Genomic DNA, 16249 nt, shown 5'->3' on the forward strand with positions numbered 1-16249 from the left:
CAATTTCCTCCTACAACAAGACAATGACACAAAACACAGCTCCAAACTATGCAAGAACTATTTAGGGAAGAAGCAGTCAGCTGGTATTCTGTCTATAATGGAGTGGCCAGCACTGTCACCGGATCTCAACCCTATTGAGCTGTTGTAGGAGCAGCTTGACCGTAAGAAGTGCCCATCAAGCCAATCCAACTTGTGGGAGGTGGTTCAGGAAGCATGGGGTGAAATCTCTTCAGATTACCTCAACAAATTGACAACTAGAATGCCAAACAACTGCAAGGCTGTAATTGCTGCAAATGGAGGATTATTTGATGAAAGCAAAGTTTCAAGGACACAATTACTATTTCAATTAAAAATCATTATTTATAAACTTGTTGACCTTCTTGACTATATTTCCTATTCATTTCGCAACCCATTTCATGTATGTTTACATGGAAATCAAGGACATTTCTAACAGACTCCAAACTTTTGAACATGTATATATGTATAATATCCCCATCAGTCCTATAGCTATTTACCTGATGTAACTTCAAGATTTTACCATCCAGTTTTTGTTCTCTAAAACTGTCCTCTGCTCTAGGGCCAGTGTAGGCTGCGTCCCAAATATAATGTAGTGCATTACTTTTGACCAGGGAACATAGGGCTCCGGTAAATGTAGTGCTATACAAAAGGAGTAGGGTGCTGTTTGCGACACAGTCATAAACTCAACTTCATAGTGTCCCTGTGGTCTGACTCAGTGTTGTGGTACAACACAGACAACTATTCAATACTATACATTCCCAGGACCCAGGTAGAGTGTGGGCACTGAAGCATTGTAACTCAACTCTCTACACTTACAGCTCTCTCTCCCTCACCCTCCCTCTACCTCCCACCCTCACCCTAACTCCCTCTCTCTCCCTCTCCCTCCCTTCCTCTCCCTAACTCCCTCCCCTCTCTCCCTCCCTTCCTCCCTCTCCCTCCTCCTCTCCCTAACTCCCTCTCTCTCCCTCATCTTCTCCCTAATTCTCTCCCCTCTCTCCCTCTCCCTCCCCTCCCCTCCCTTCCTCACCCTCTCCCTAACTCCCTCCCCTCTCTCCCTCCCTCCTCCCTCTCCTCCCCCCCTCTCCCTAACTCCCTCTCTCTCCCTCATCTTCTCCCTATTCTCTCCCCTCTCTCCACTCTCCCCCCTCTCCCCCCCCCCCCCCCCCTCTCTCTCTCTCCCTCTCTCCCTCACTGGTCATGCATTAGTCATAACTGACATTTATCGGTCACAATTATCTCCCTATAATGGTTTTCTCTGTAAGACAGAATCAGCATCTCTCTAGACTAGAGCAGAGCATAGCCCAACATAGTATCCAACAACCTACAACCCAATACATTTCAAATCTGGCCTGTTGGCCAGTTTTCCAGTTGTGGGTTGTTACAGTCGAGTGTAATGATGTGAGAAAAAACTGCATTTGCCTGTCCGTAGCTCTCAGATAAAAAATCATTTGGAATTTGTCCCAAATTGCACCCTATTCTCTATGGGCCCTGATCAAAAGTGGTGCACTATGTAGGGAATGGGGTTCTACTTGGGATGCAACCCTTGGAGATATAAACAGGAAAGACAATTTCAGCACCGTCCACTAATGAAGATGAACCATGTCGACTTGGCTCCTGAGGGAAATGGTTGGGAAGTTGTTTTGCTATAATGGCTACCATTAAAACTCATTCAATAGCAGCTGTAGGCATTGGCAGTTATTTTAACAGCAGCAGTTAGCGGCCATCTTGTTTTCCAACTGCTATGGACATTGTCTCGCCAGTTGGGACCACCAAGCTCATTTTGTCTGACCATCATCAAAAGACAAACAGAGAGACTTCTTCACTAGGCTAGACACTGAGGCCATGCGCACACACACACACACACACACACACACACACACACACACACACACACACTAGACAGACACACATTAGACACACACTAAAAGCAGGCAGAAGGTGGATGGCAGACCCAGATAACAGCATATTATGGCTTAATTGATTTGCGTGTGTTTTTGGCCATTAGCACATTCACTACCCAATTAACTGAACCCCCCTTGTTGTTTAGACCTGGTTACTTCCTGTTCCTGTTAGAGGATCCACCCGGCCTTATCATCCACCCGTGACCCCATTTTACAGTGTGTCCCCATGACAACCGTTTGACCCCACCAGTTGACCCCACCGAACCAGTTGACCCCACCAGTTGGATTAAGACATGTGTCTCTTCGTCCGTTGGTTTTGTTCCCATCATCGTTATAACATGTTGGTGCTTGAATATGTTATGCTGATGACTAACACTGTAAACTACTTCTGAGAGTTGGTGTTCTGTGTTTTTATGTGTTTGCCACAGTGTTCATATTAGGATAATCATCTCCTCCTGAGACTGAGGCTGGCCTAATTATATATATATATATACACACATCGTATTTTTGTTTGTTTGTTTGTTTACCTTTTTGAGAGAAATTGTTATTTATTTCTGATACAGCTGATGAATGCTTTGTGTTCTGTTCTGTAGCGTTGTGTTTCAAAGTACGTGTTTTATCGGGCTCTTTAGAGAACCTGGTATTGTTCTGTTCCATACGGTCTGACATTAATGTTGATGCTGTTGTTTCTCCCAACTTTAAACCCGAAAGGCTGATGATTTCCGTCTATGTAACAATGCTCAATCTGATAAATGTATGGTTTCTGTGAATGTAACTATGACGATTTAACAGGATGTTTCTGAGAATTCTTCAATACCAGGGGGGGGGGGGGGGGGGGGGGGGTTGTGCTTCTCTAGGTATTGTGATATTCTGGAAACAAAATACAACCAAATTGTATTTAGAATTGACTTTATGTTTGGGATATTCCCTACTTTCTGTATGTCTTGTGTGAGAAGATAATGTAAATATTGCTAATATAAAAATGTTCTGGGATGTAATGAAAATTAAAAACTACAGGGGAAAAATGACTTGTCTTTTCTTCAATCTTGAAAAAAAAAAAATCTTTCTCTGTGGTTTGTATGCAGATTTCTGTTGTTAGACAACTATGAATATAGTGTATTTTGTGACCTCAGTGAATCCAGAATATTTTCAAAAACAAAGCCAACCTCGAACACAAATACAAAAGATGGTTATGTTTGGCTAAGTGCTTTGTGAGCCTGTGATTTGGTGCTTGCACTGCCCGGCTTCCACAAGGAAGTGTACATAATTACCTTGTTCAGGACGAGAGAGAAGGTCATTAATTGGTCTATTGATCCTGAATCCATTAGCATGCATCCCAGAGAGTACCAACCGACCCACTTACAAGTCACAGACATACCTCACTACCCCACCCACCCACTTACAAGTCACAGACATACCTCACTACCCCACCCACCCACTTACAAATCACAGACATACCTCACTATCCCGCCCACTTACAAATCACAGACATACCTCACTACCCCACCCACCCACTTACAAATCACAGACATACCTCACTACCCCACCCACCCACTTACAAATCATAGTCATACCTCACCACCCCACCCACTCACTTCCAAATCACAGACATACCTCACCACCCCACCCACCCACTTACAAATCACATACATACCTCACCACCCACCCACCCACTTACAAATCACAGACATACCTCACCACCCCACCCACCCACTTACAAATCACAGACATACCTCACCACCCCACCCACCCACTTACAAATCACAGTCATACCTCACCGCTAAATTTGTCTTATTTAACTTCAGTTTGCACTGTGGACAAGTTACAATGACTTTTCTTGACTTGCCATGTATGTTGTCATTATTATATATACTATGTGTAGGCTGTGTGGACTCGCTGTGTGTAACTAAGGGAATGGCATCAACAATACACATTTAGAGCCAAACACAACAAGGCAGACATTAAAGAAACACAGAAAAATCTATGACGAAATCAATTACATAACTGTACATGTAAACTCAGGCTTACTGCTCAAGCAGGCAAATTTGTCCAAATAAGATTCCCTCATTGTGAGCAATTAACTAGCTCACATGCAAATGGATGATTTATTAACGATATGCTAACATCGGTGCTGTAGTTGGTCATATAAAAACATACCACTGCAATGGTATAACGTGAATATTGCAAAGTACATTATGCATAATGACAGTCTCACTTACTTCCATGGTTTGTATTTTTATCCATGTAGGCTAGGTTCGATTAAGATTCGCTTTCGTTGACGTTGATACCTTCGACTTTTACCTCAACTTGGGTGACCTTGAAGGAGACGTTTACCTCAACTTGGGTGACCTTGAAGGAGACGGGAAGGGTTCAGGTTAAACGTGTTGGACTCCTCACACTTTGAGCCCGGCCCCCGACGTTTGACTCTGCCCACATTGAGCCCGGCCCCCGACGTTTGACTCCGCCCACATTGAGCCCCGCCCCCGACGTTTGACTCCGCCCACATTGAGCCCGGCCCCCGACGTTTGACTCTGCCCACATTGAGCCCGGCCCCCGACGTTTGACTCCGCCCACATTGAGCCCGGTACCGAACTGCACACTGCAGTCAGGGGCTTCTCGTGATATTAACCTACGCCTTTAGCCTTTAACAGACAGTGAATAATGCATGCTGGGTATTATGGTAAAACCCTTCCTCTCGATCCAGGGCATCCCAAATGGCACCCTATTCCACTAATAGTGCCCTACATTTGATCAGGCCCCATAGGACTCCGGTCAAAAGTAGTGCACTAATGTAGGGAATAGGATGCCATTTGGAACGTATTCCATGTCTCTACTGGGAGACTACACAGCACAGGGGCGAGTCTAAAGGAATCTAAAAGGATCTAGTCTCTCCGATACGCCCATCGCCCTGCATCTCCTCGCCCTGAGAGGGTTTGCTTAGCACGGTAACACTTAGGTTTTCATGCTTTCTGGGATGGTTTGCTTAGCACGGTAACACTTAGGTTTTCATGCTTTCTGGGATCTTTTGCTTAGCATGGTAACACTTAGGTTTTCATGCTTTCTGAGATTGTTTGCTTAGCACAGTAACACTAAGGTTTTCATGCTTTCTTTATATCCTCAGCTTTTATCCCATTTTTGACACACAGGATTTCAGGGAGGGAGGGAGGGAGGGAGAGAGAAATACCTGAAAGAGACAATTTTCCCCTAAACCCTGGGGAGGGAGGGAGGAAGAAGGGAGGAAGAAGGGAGGAAGGAGGGAGGAAGGAGGGAGGAAGAAGGGAGGAAGGAGGAAGGAGGGAGGAAGGAGGGAGGAAGAAGGGAGGAAGGAGGGAGGAAGGAGGAAGGAGGGAGGAAGGAGGGAGGAAGAAGGGAGGAAGGAGGGAGGAAGGAGGGAGGAAGGAGGGAGGAAGGAGGGAGGAAGAAGGGAGGAAGGAGGGAGGAAGGAGGGAGGAAGGAGGGAGGAAGAAGGGAGGAAGGAGGGAGGAAGGAGGGAGGAAGGAGGGAGGAAGAAGGGAGGAAGAAGGGAGGAAGGAGGAAGGAAGGAGGGAGGAAGGAGGGAGGAAGAAGGGAGGAAGGAGGGAGGAAGGAGGAAGGAGGGAGGAAGGAGGGAGGAAGAAGGGAGGAAGGAGGGAGGAAGGAGGAAGGAGGGAGGAAGGAAGGAGGGAGGAAGGAGGGAGGAAGAAGGGAGGAAGGAGGGAGGAAGGAGGGAGGGAGGAAGAAGGGAGGAAGGAGGGAGGAAGGAGGGAGGGAGGGAGGAAGGAGGGAGGAAGGAGGAAGGAGGAAGGAGGGAGGAAGGAGGGAGGAAGGAGGGAGGAAGGAGGGAGGAAGGAGGGAGGAAGGAGGAAGGAGGGAGGGCCTCAAACACCTCTGTAAAGATGTATTTATCAATTGAGGGATAACAGAGCAAATAGAATGCACACACACACACACACACACACACACACACACACACACACACACACACACACACACACACACACACACACACACACTGGATAGGGAAGAAAACACTATGATGAGATAGTCCAAAGGAGTATGCATGCATCTACTGAGTCAGCAGGTAGTAGTCAGCAGGTAGTTGTCAGCAGGTAGTAGTCAGCAGGTAGTAGTCAGTAGGTAGTAGTCAGCAGGTAGTAGTCAGCAGGTAGTAGTCAGCAGGTAGTAGTCAGCAGGTAGCAGGTAGTAGTCAGCAGGTAGCAGGTAGTAGTCAGCAGGTAGTAGTCAGCAGGTAGTAGTCAGCAGGTAGTAGTCAGCAGGTAGTAGTCAGCAGGTAGCAGTCAGCAGGTAGTAGTCAGCAGGTAGTAGTCAGCAGGTAGTAGTCAGCAGGTAGTAGTCAGTAGGTAGTAGTCAGCAGGTAGTTGTCAGCAGGTAGCAGTCAGTAGGTAGTAGTCAGCAGGTAGTAGTCAGCAGGTAGTTGTCAGCAGGTAGCAGTCAGTAGGTAGTAGTCAGCAGGTAGCAGGTAGTAGTCAGCAGGTAAGAGTCAGTAGGTAGTAGTCAGCAGGTAGTAGTCAGCAGGTAGTAGTCAGCAGGTAGTAGTCAGCAGGTAGCAGTCAGCAGGTAGTTGTCAGCAGGTAGTAGTCAGTAGGTAGTAGTCAGCAGGTAGTAGTCAGCAGTTAGTAGTCAGCAGGTAGTAGTCAGCAGGTAGCAGGTAGTAGTCAGCAGGTAATAGTCAGCAGGTAGTAGTCAGCAGGTAGTAGTCAGTAGGTAGTAGTCAGCAGGTAGCAGGTAGTAGTCAGAAGGTAGTAGTCAGCAGGTATTAGTCAGCAGGTAATAGTCAGCAGGTAATAGTCAGCAGGTAATAGTCAGCAGGTAGCAGGTAGTAGTCAGCAGGTAGTAGTCAGCAGGTAGTTGTCAGCAGGTAATAGTCAGTAGGTAGTAGTCAGCAGGTAGTAGTCAGCAGGTAGTAGTCAGTAGGTAGTAGTCAGCAGGTAGTAGTCAGCACATAGCAGTCAGCATATAGCAGTCAGCAGGTAGAAGTCATCAGTCAGCAGGTAGCAGGTAGTAGTCAACAGTCAACAGGTAGCAGGCAGTAGTCAACAGTCAGCAGGTAGCAGGTAGTGGTCAACAGTCAGCAGGTAGCAGTCAGCATGCAGCAGTCAGCAGGTAGCAGTCAGCAGGTAGTGGTCAACAGTCAGCACATAGCAGTCAGCATGCAGCAGTCAGCAGGTAGCAGTCAGCAGGTAGCAGTCAGCAAGTAGAAGTCAGCAGGTAGCAGTCATGCCACTATAGAGACTATAGTCTCGGATTTAGCCCAAGCAGTCTTTGTGGGAAACCATCTATAAACACTGCATTTCATTAGCCAACATTCCAACAAGCTCTCACAGATTCACTGCAGAATGTGACGTTTGTGTGTGAACGTAAAATTGGTTATGTTTAGACATTGATTTAAAGTTAAGGGTTAAGTTTTAGGATAGGGTTAAAAAAAAAAATCCTTGCATTGGGGATTGAACATCCATCCTCAGATCCAAATGTCGCGGCTTACGCAAATCCGCCACCCCCCGTCCACAACGCCCTAGCAAAACCCAAGCCTACTTGATGGTAATAGCACCACTTGCCTCTAGGAGCTGGTTTTGAAGGCATCTCGATGTCCTGAGGACCTTGACGCATGTCACATTTGGAAGTGGTCTTGAGCGACCTGGCTGAACATGCAACCCCTTAGCAATATGAATTAACCTGTTTGGTAATGAACAGTAAAGCAACTAACATCAACACGGCTCATTATGGCTGTGAATTTGCTGTTGATGCTACACGGGACGGAGAGAATTAGAGACAAGAACAAACTTGAACATGAGGAAGTTAATAGGAAACCCAGCCCAGAAAACAAACAATTAGCATGCAGGGCTGATATCTGCGAGTGGGAACTTTGTTGGAAAATGACATTAAAAGTACGTTGTTGTATTGTGTTCAATTACCACATCATGATGTTTTAATGCACAGTGTACTGCTGTGTTAATGAGTTCTCCTCTCTCTCTCTCTACACACACACACACACACACACACACACACACAGACACACACACACACAGACACACACACACACACAAACACGAAAGGCTAAAGCAGATGTGCACACAGATACATGCAGGCAGGATACACACACAAAAACACTGGGATCAACCTGTCTCCTGTGGACACACACACACACACACACACACACAAACACGAAAGGCTAAAGCAGATGCGCACACAGATACATGCAGGCAGGATACACACACAAAAACACTGGGATCAACCTGTCTCCTGTGGACACACACACACACACACACACACACACACACACACACACACACACACACACACACACACACACACACACACACACACACACACACACACACACACACACACACACACACACACACACACACACACACACACACACACACACACACACACACACACACACAGACACAAACCTCTTTTAAAACATGGGCTGGTGAGGAAAAAAACCTCATCCTCTTTTCACTCCATCTCTTCTTTTTTCCCTATGTGTGCAGATTTATCTGTCTAGTAAACATTTCTGCTCCAAGTCCAGCGAATAGTTTCTGTCAGTTTCCCAAAAGGCACCCTATTCCCTATATAGGGCAACTGGTCAAACGTAGTGCACTATTATAGGAAGTAGGGTGCCGTTTGTGATGCAGACTCTGTCGCGCAAGTCGATGTAATTCAAGGAAGCCATTCAAGAGAAGATGATGAGATGGAAAGAGAGAAGGAGAAACAGAAAATGAGATGGAAAGAGAGAAGGAGAAACAGAAAATGACATGGAAAGAGAGGAGGAGAAATAGAAAATGACATGGAAAGAGAGGAGGAGAAACAGAAAATGACATGGAAAGAGAGAAGGAGAAATAGAAAATGACATGGAAAGAGAGGAGGAGAAATAGAAAATGACATGGAAAGAGAGAAGGAGAAATAGAAAATGACATGGAAAGAGAGGAGGAGAAATAGAAAATGACATGGAAAGAGAGGAGGAGAAATAGAAAATGACATGGAAAGAGAGAAGGAGAAATAGAAAATGACATGGAAAGAGAGGAGGAGAAATAGAAAATGACATGGAAAGTGTAGAAAAAAAGCTAACTAGCTCATTGCTTGGCTAGCTAGCTAGCTGCTTGGCTGAACACAGAACAGCACACTGTTCTCCGATTAGCTAACTGGATCAGTCTCATTAAAAAAACTTTAGCTAAAGATGTTGAATCTTGGAAACTCACAGCCTGTATTGGCGCCCCCCGACGACAGATCTTATGTATCTGAACTGGGCTTAACTCTCTGCCCATCTGCCTATAAAACAACGGATGGTATTCAGAGCAAAAATTTCCCCAGTGCAGATGATTGTCTGTGTATGTGGCTCTACCTGTATAGATTGCATAGCTTACAGTACCAGTTAAAAAAAGTTTGGACACACCTACTCATTCAAAGGGTGTTTCTTTATTTCTACATTGTAGAATAATAGAGAAGACATCAAAACTATGAAATAACAAATATGGAGTCATGTAGTAACCAAAAAAGTGTTTAAAAAAATCAAAGTATATTTTAGATTTTAGAGTCTTCAAAGTAGCCACCCTTTGCCTTGATGACAGCTTTGTACACTCTTGGCATTCTCTCAACCAGCTACATGAGGAAAGCTTTTCCAACAGTCTTGAAGGAGTTCCCACATATGCTGAGCACTTGTTGGCTGCTTTTCCTTCACTCTGCGGTCCAACTCATTCTAAACCATGTCAATTTGGTTGAGGTCGGGGGATTGTGGAGGCCAGGTCATCTGATGCTTACCTTTATGTCTGCATATTATATAATGCTACAGCTATTGTCGTTTTGTTGCAGAATGTGCTTTCAATTTGAATATCAGCAAGAACTCTCCGTGTGTTGCATTCTGGTCCCTGGAGCCGGATTTGGGGTAAAATATGACTATTTTAAAACATGTAGAGAATAAGAAATGTCTGCCTCTGCAGAATCTATCTAGCCCAGCTAATGAGACCTAATCTCAGACAGCGACCCCCCCCACCCACCCACACCCCACACCCACACAGACGTAGTACCAGACAGCGACCCCCCCCCCACACCCACACCCCACACCCACACAGAAGTAGTACCAGACAGCGACCCCCCACACCCCACACCCACACCCACACAGACATAGTACCAGACAGCGACCCCCCACACCCCACACTCACACAGACGTAGTACCAGACAGCGACCCCCCCCCACACCCACACCCACAGACGTAGTACCAGACAGCGACCCCCCACACCCTACACCCACACCCACACAGACGTAGTACCAGACAGCCCCCCCCCCCCACACCCACACCCACACCCCCCACCCACACAGACGTAGTACCAGACAGCTTACTCAATTGAACCAGCCATTCATTCTAACGATACACCTTTAGCCCCGTCCAGTTTACAGTTTGGGTTGGGACACCTCTTCCTCCTCCTCCTCCTCCTCCACCTCCTCCTCCTCCACCTCCTCCTCTTCTTCCTCCTCCTCCTCTCAGTTTTTCCTTTAGTATTAGGCCTAGTTGTTTCTCCAGGCTGGAGAAAAAGAGCTGTCGATTTCCTGGACGGGTGAAATGGTCCTGAGGACGTTAATGTATGCCTTCGTCCGTTAACCAAAAAACAAAACAATAGCACAGCACTGGGCTCAAACTCACAAGGCTCAGAGCCAGAGAACTGTATCAGACCACTGCACCACGGCAGTTCATAATTCTCTAGCAAGCAGGGAGAGTACTTGATGATACTTAAAGGGGATTTTCACCTTGGCTCTGCCATGAAATATAGTCATTACTATATTGACAACGTGACATTTTTTTATCATAAAAAAAATTCCAATTATCCAAACCACGAGCTAGAACTATCACATTTTCATTTCACTGGAAGAATCAGGAAGTTTCTACTTCCTGTGTATTCGTCCGGTAGTCATAGCGATACCGCCCGCTAGTTACAGGAGGCGTACCCGCAAACAAATAATCGCGACCAATACACAGTAATCTCCTAAATTCTGTAGTCAAGATTGTTTTGAAAATGTTTGTTTTTCACTAATGTTTGTCATTATGCCCGTGTGGTGTTATGTGCCTGGCTGTGCTAATTATAAACATGTGTGAAAATGTCTTAACTTTCACCGTTTTACCTACAAGAAGTTCAAGTGATTTGTTACCATCAATTTCTTTACTTCACAACAAAATGGAAAATTCCCAATTAGAAGTAGAGCTAGCTAACGTTACAGTCCTATATTGAACTCTGAAAGACATCAACTAAATCATATCACTTTCATTTGGTATACACTCAGTCAATCGATTTAGCTTATGCCATGGCAGTCACTGCTAGACTGGTAGCTACCTTCAGCAGAGTAAACATGTTTGTCTGTTCGTTCTATCTTTGACTGATGTTAGCAAACGTAAGCTAGCTAATATTACTCTTATTTGGTATCTCAATTTGATAGCCATCTATTCCACCCTTGTCTGGAAAACACTAAAAATAGAAGTGTCGATATAGCTAACTCACTCTCTGTTTGTGTGTTGGTAGCAATGATGAATGTATAGAAATCATCTATGGTTGGTTAGTTGGTTAACCAGCCAGTCTCAGCTGGCTTGCAATCTTGCTGCCAATTTAGTGACACTAGTTTTCTAAAAAAAAATAAGCTGACTATATTGAAATGTCCACGTTAGGTATGCCTAGCTTGCCAGTCTAATAGAGATCAATACAATTAGTGGGGAGGTTAAGTGGTGTATTGTGATGTGTTTTGTTGTAGGTGGTTCAGAATCTGCTTACAACCCCTTAGCTCTGCACTAGGTGATGATAAGTTGGCCAAAACATATTTACAATCTGACGGCTAAGATAGCTCCATTTTTACAGTAAGTATGGTATAAAGATGAATTGTGTTTGTATGGTTTGTGTTGTGAGGTTACAGGTGGTTAGAGGTGGCCTGAGGTACCACAGAGAACCTTCCAGACCATGTAATCAATTTAGTCTACCCCTCTTCTCTTTTTATACCTTTTATTTTGGTAAAACTCTGGTGTCATTCCATAATGCCCCGCTGAAAAGTACCCCACAGTGGGGTCATTTTGGGTACACAAGCGTGAGGGAGCGGACACACCTTGCGGTTATGAAGCACTACAAGATTGTGGGATAGAAACCAGCCAGGGACACTGAAAGGTATAACATCAAGGCTACCACAGTAATGACACAACATTCTTCTCTCTGCAAATTCTCAAAACACAATATAAAGGCCATGTCTACAACATTCCCCAGCCAAGGGCTACTATTGACAAGATCTGTCAAAGTCAGTGGGCTGGGGGAGTTTTTTTTGGGGGGGGGGGTTGCAGGGTTCTGCTTAGACAGTAATGTGTTGGTGACATTTTCCCTCAAACTCCCATATTCAACTATTCATACTGTGTAAGAACTTCCTTCCTAAGACTTTTCACACCTGCTTTACCCCCCCCCCCCCCCCCCCACACACACACAGTCAAAGACTTGTTTAGCTAGCTACCTAGTTACCCCCCCCCCCCCCCCCCACAGTCAAATACTTGTTTAGCTAGCTACCTAGTTACACCCACTGTAACACAGTAGTTTGTTAGTCAGTAATACACAATATGGGTTTCAGTAGCTGCACTAAAAAGTTAGCTAGGTGGCTTGCAGGACAAAATAGCTTACTTAGCTAGGGACCATATTTGTAATCTACTCTCTCAGTGCTTGCGTCGGCAGGAGCTGAGCTTCTAACTTGAGCTAAATCCAACTATTTTGTTTGAAATCTCTCTCCGCTATATATTCCGGTTGAAACATGAATGTCAACATGTAGCTAATAGATGCTCCCATCGTCAAAATTCGTGTTGATGAGAGGAATCACTTGAAGCCATTGCATCTGGTCAGTTCTTTCTGTTTCGCCCGAAAGATTGTTGTTAGTGTCCAGCTCCTTTTTCATAAAAAGTCCACCTTGGGGGAGGGATGTGAGCCAGAGCATGAAGCAGCGCCCAACATAGTCTTTCAGAGACTGGAAACAAATGTGTCTGCTTGGATATTTAACAACGAATCTGCGGATAGGAACATCGCTGAAAGACGTCCAATGGCCCTATTGAACAAGGACAGCCAAGATCTGCCTTCCTCCTGGGAATATATGTGTGAAACATCTCACTGTCCTAGAAATGCCTCAGACCTGATGAGAACGGGCCACATTTCCCCAGGGTGATATTTTTGTTTTGTTTTAAGCCTTCCCCAAACCATAGCCCTAACCTTAATCACTTGGAATTAATGCCTAAACTTAACCCTTTGACTTGTTTACAATTTAACCCTTTAACCACTCGGAATTAACCCTGTAAGGGACCGGTATTGAATTCTACTATGTGTCACTTCAGTGTACAACCCCTTCTCTCTCTCTCTCTCTCTCCCTCTCAGTCTCTCTCTCTCTCTCTCCCTCTCTCTTCCTCTCTCTCTCTCTCTCTCTCTCTCTCTGTCTCTGTGTCTCTGTCTCTGTCTCTCTCTCTCCCCCCTACTCCCCCCTCACTGAGCCCGGCTGGGTGGGCATATCACTTTTACCAATCCATTGGCGGTTCGATCAGTCCCTCTTTGTGCTTGGCATTATCAGAACATGGTCGTGTAGAGTATCTGGTGAATCAAATAGCACTTGTAGTGAGTGATGACATGGAATTGGGGCATTTGTTGGGAATGGCCTGGTTGTTTCTGCACAATTTTTCATACCCACCCTAATTACCTTCTAAATCACATCCATCATTTTATGGCTTCTTAATGCCTGTTTCTGCAGTGTGGTTGAGTTTCAGTTTACTTCAGGCAGAGCTTTGTATTTTCTTAGAGAACTTGTCACTGTCGTGATAGTTTTCTCCTCAGCTGGCTGATTTATTAAAAGACAATTAATTTGTTCTATGATTAGGAAGCAGACTTAATGACTCCATCATCATTAGCCTGACCGTGATTACTGTCTGATTGTCTTCTCCGGAGTCACATTAGAACATGAAAGACTGGAGGAGTAGATGGAAGGATATATCTCATGGAGTCGTTGTCTTGTCTGTGTAATTACACAGCGTTCCTCATTTATGATTTCTGAACAGCCTGCAGCGTGCGCCAGGTTTTTCTACCAAACCAGCCCAATACTGGACCACCTGATTCAACTAATTAAGGTTTTAATTGATTACTTGATAAGCTAAATCAGATGCGTGCTTGTGCTGACCTGCGACTAAAACCTGCCTGCACACACTACTGCACTACACGTGTTGTTCTCCCAGCATTCTCCTCTCCAGGTCTGAGTGTTAGAGAGAAAGAGAGGGGAGGAGAAGACAGTATTAGAGAAAGGGGGGGGGGAGTTGACAGTATTAGAGACAGAGAGAGGGAAGGAGATGGCAGTATTAGAGACAAAGAGAGGGAAGGAGATGACAGTATTCGTGAAAGAGAGGGGAGGAGATGACAGTTTTAGATAGAGAGAGGGGAGGAGATGACATTATTAGAGAGAGAGAGAGGGGAGGAGATGACAGTATTAGAGAGAGAGAGAGAGAGAGAGAGAGAGAGAGGGGGGGGGATGACAGTATCAGAGAGAGAGAGTGGAGGAGATGACAAATTTAGAGGGAATCGAGGAGATAACAGTGAGAGAGAGAGAGAGAGAGAGAGAGAGAGAGAGAGAGAGAGAGAGGAGATGACAGTATTGGAGAAAGAGGGGAGGGGAGGAAATGACTGTATTGGAGAGAGAGAGAGAGAGAGAGAGAGAGAGAGAGAGAGAGAGAGAGAGAGAGAGAGGGGGAGGAGATGACAGTATTAGAGACAGAGAGGGGAGGTGATGACAGTATCAATGACAGAAAGAAAGAAGGATATGACTGTATTAGAGATAAAAAGAGAGGGGAAGAGATGAGGGTATCAGTGACAGAAAGAGGGGGGGAGATGACAGTACTAGAGACAGAGAGAGGGGAGGAGTTGACAGTATTAGAGACAGAGAGAGGGGAGGAGGTGACATTATTAGAGAGAGAGCGAGGGAAGGAGATGACAGTATTCGTGAAAGAGGAGAGGAGATGACAGTTTTAGATAGAGAGAGGGGAGGAGATGACAGTATTAGAGAGAGAGGGGGGGGGGATGACAGTATTTGAGAGAGAGAGAGAGGGGAGGAGATGACAGTATTGGAGAGAGAGAGGGGAGGGGAGGAAATTACTATTAGAGAGAAAGAGAGGAGAGGTGATGACTGTATTGGAGAGAGAGAGAGAGAAAGAGAGAGAGGGAGAGGGGAGGAGATGACAGTATTAGAGAGAGAGGAGAGGGAGAGGGGAGGAGATGACAGTATTCGTGAAAGAGAGTGGAGGAGATGACAGTATTAGAGAGAGAGAGGGGAGGAGATGACAGTATTAGAGAGAGGGGAAGAGATGACCGTTTTTGAGAGAGAGAGAGGGGATGAGATGACAGTATTAGAGAGAAAGAGAGGGGAGGAGATGACAGTATTAGAGAGAGAGAGAGGGGGGAGGAGATGACAGTATTAGAGAGAAAGAGAAGGGAAGAGATGACAGTATTAGAGAGAGGTGATTTTGAAGACTACTAAGCTAGTGATTTACTGACTTCTTTGTTGTCTCTCTGTCCCGTATTGACCAGTCAATTACCAGTCACAACTATCTGCCTGTGACAGTCCCATACAATGGCAAACCAGCATCATTCACCACACACACACACAGACACAACTCTCTCTCTCAATTTCATTTTAAATTTAAGGGGCATTATTGGCATGGGAAACACATGTTAACATCTCTCTCTCTCTGAAGTCTATTGTTGACAACGCCAGGCGTACGACACTAGACAGTGACAAATCAACACTCTTAGAACAAACAGATCCAATAGGTAGAACTCTTTTTGGTTCCAGGTAGAACCTTTTTAGGTTCCATCTAGAACCCTCTGTGGTAAGGGTTCTGCATGGAACCCCAAAGAGTTTCTACCTGGAACCAAAAAGGGTTATATGACCCTTTCCTTCAGTCAAATGACCTGGTACCCTCATAGGTGGAATGCTATTAAAAAATAAATCATAATCAAAATCATAATTTCATAATTAATAAACATTACTTTTTTTTTTAAACTGCCGAAAACATGGTGTTTCTAGGTCTAACAGTTTTGTTATATTTCAGTATTCTGTAATATTGGGATGCAAACTCAAAATTAAATGTATTTCAACTCTATATCTGACATGATACAGGTTCCTTTTTTTATTTAAAGCCCATAACCAGGTGTGTGTGGTGTATACTTTTTTTTTTCAAAGTAAATGTGTTTTTAAGCCTACCAAGAAACAGTCTGTTTGACCGATTTAGCCCACTGCAGTACATTTATTGAGGGTTCCTCTGTGGGGACAGCCGGGGAACCCATTTA

This window comes from Oncorhynchus clarkii, chromosome 4 (genome assembly GCF_045791955.1).
Source record: "Oncorhynchus clarkii lewisi isolate Uvic-CL-2024 chromosome 4, UVic_Ocla_1.0, whole genome shotgun sequence".
Taxonomy (NCBI): domain Eukaryota; kingdom Metazoa; phylum Chordata; class Actinopteri; order Salmoniformes; family Salmonidae; genus Oncorhynchus; species Oncorhynchus clarkii.